General features: G+C 37.9%; 1 non-coding gene across 1 annotated transcript; it reads left to right on the top strand.

The window, feature by feature from the left end:
• The first annotated feature begins 1,082 nt into the window (after positions 1-1,082).
• Positions 1,083-1,189, top strand: LOC131182564 (small nucleolar RNA R71). Its single transcript, XR_009150828.1, has one exon. It is a non-coding gene; the product is annotated as a small nucleolar RNA R71 (small nucleolar RNA).
• The last annotated feature ends 1,287 nt before the right edge of the window (positions 1,190-2,476 follow it).

Here is a 2,476-nt window from a genome sequence, read left to right as displayed (position 1 = left end):
AGTGCTTCTGTAAAAGGAATGTTTATATAAAGTTTCTGCAAGACTTCTAGAAGCTTCCCAAACTGCTTATCCAATCTGGCTTTTTGGAATCTCTAAGGGAAGGATAGAGGACGCTGATATGGTTCTGGTAGCTTTTTTTTCTTCCTTGCTTCCTCCTCTTACTTCTCCTTAGCTTCTTCATTTTTCTCCTTCGCCTAGTTTTCAAATTTATCAGAGGTTTTCTCAATTGGTTCTTCCTCTGACTGTTCTAAAATCCTTCCACTCCTCAATGTAACTACCTTATAGTGCTCTCTTGGGTTCATTTCTGATTGACTAGGTAGTTTACCAGTAGCCTTGCTTAAAGAACTTGCCTGCTGAGCAATTTTATTCTCAAGCATCTTGTTGTGTGTAGCAAGTTGGTCCATTCTGGAAGTCAGCTGTTTGATCATTTTATTCTGCTATTGCTAGGCTGCTAGGAAGCTTTCCATCATGGATTCCATAGTCGACCTTGATTTAGGCTGTTGGCTCTAAGGGGGTGGTGATTGTATAGGGTTTTATCACTTATTCTGAAATCTAGGGGGTGCTGGGGTTTGTACCCTTGTTGTTTGTTTATTGGCTGATTCTGCTAAATGGACCATGAGAAATTTGGGTGGTTCCTCCATCCAAGGTTGCAAGTGTTTGAATATGGATTGTTAAGCTGCCTCTAATTGAAGTTTCCTCCATTATTGACATAGTTTATCTGTTCTGTGGGAGGTTCATTGAAGTTGTTATATTCTGAACCCATGTATCCTCCTCCATAGCTATCCTCATGTTGATTGTTTATCCCTACAGCATTGGCTTGCATTTTATCAAGCTTCCTTGTGAGTTGGTCAAATTGAGCATTTATCATGCTTAGGGCTTCCACTTCTGGGATCCCTACTATTCTCCTTGCATTTCACCTTTCATTTGACCACGCATAGTTGTGATATGCAACCCTCTTCAGAAGTTCAAGTGCTTGATTCACTGCTTTCTCCATTAGGTCATCTTCTGCCGCTGAATCTACAGTGCTCCTTGAAGAGGGCAGTAGCCCATTATAGAAGTTTTGGACTAGGAGCCAATCTTCTATGCCATGGTGTGGGCATTCTCTCTATAGGTCCTTATATCTCTCCCATGCATCATAGAGTGATTCACCTTCCCTTTGCCTAAAAGTATTGAGCTTAATTCTCAACCTCGCAGTCTTTGAAGGCTGGAAATATTTTGCTAGAAAAGTTTGAGAGAGGTCCTCCCAAGCGGTGAACGTTCCAGCCGGTTGAGAGAGTAACCACTTCCTTGCCCTGTCTTGAAGGGAGAATGGAAATGCTATGAGTTTTATGGCTTCATCAGAAACTCCATTCATCTTGAATGTGTCATAAAGGGCAAGAAAGCACTGGAGGTGATAGTGCGGATCTTTTGTTGGTGATCCTCCAAACTGAGTTTATTGGATCATCTGGAGCCATACTAGTTTTAATTCAAAATTGTTGGCTTCCACTGTGGGTCTTGTAACACCAGGTTGGAATTCTTGTATAGAAGGAGCTCCGTAGTCCTTCAAGAGTCTCGGCCTGTTGTTGTTATTGTCGGCCATATTTTAAATTTCTGGATCTTTTTGATCTTGTCCTTCACACTTCCTCTCTCTCCTGATAGTTCTTAGGGTTCTGTCTATCTCTGGATCCAAATCAACGATTTCTTCCTCTGGCCTTGTTCTGGTCATATACCAAACTGATAACCTGAGAAAGAATAAGAGAATGAAACAATTTAAACAAAATTAAACAATAAATGAAAATGCCTAAATCAGCTAAATTACTTATCGCTCAATATTACTAAAATTAAATTCCCCGACAATGGCGCCAAAAACTTGTTTGCTAGTTTTTGTAACCCCGCAAGTGCGCGGATCGTGAACAAGTAATAGAGTAGTGAGTAGAGTATCGTCCCATGAGAAATTTAATTAGTAACTACCAAACTACACAATGATTTTGACTATATAGGCTATCGAATAATGAGGGAATGAAAGTTGTTTATTTTAAACACTACAGTGATAAACTTAAAATGAAATAATCTATTTTGAAACAATTTCGGAATTAAGATTTCATACTTGAATCTTACTATAGATGTTATCTTATTTATTTACTGGATTGAGAATCATTTTTCTTGATGGAAATTAATCCTAAGGTATCCTAAGTCCTCTCTCAAGGCATATACGGTGTATTTTAATTAACTTAAACCCGACTTTCATAGCAATCAAATTAATTAAAACCCTTTAAGGTCTTTGACCAATTTTGACATTCCACAAAGGTAATCAGCCTATGTCTAGGTCAGAATTCCTAGGTTCAAAATCTTAATTTTCTAATATTAATCTTCAATTTTCAGTCATTCAATTAATATCTATAATCAATACTAAGTGGGTACCAACACATAGCATGCATTAAGTTTACAAGAAATTAAATCAAGAAACAATTCTCAAATCCAATAAACTAAACTTAAT

The sequence above is a fragment of the Hevea brasiliensis genome, chromosome 8 (genome assembly GCF_030052815.1).
Source record: "Hevea brasiliensis isolate MT/VB/25A 57/8 chromosome 8, ASM3005281v1, whole genome shotgun sequence".
Taxonomy (NCBI): Eukaryota; Viridiplantae; Streptophyta; class Magnoliopsida; order Malpighiales; family Euphorbiaceae; genus Hevea; species Hevea brasiliensis.
Note: the sequence above shows the minus strand (reverse complement) of the source record. Positions and strands in the feature narration are given on the sequence as shown.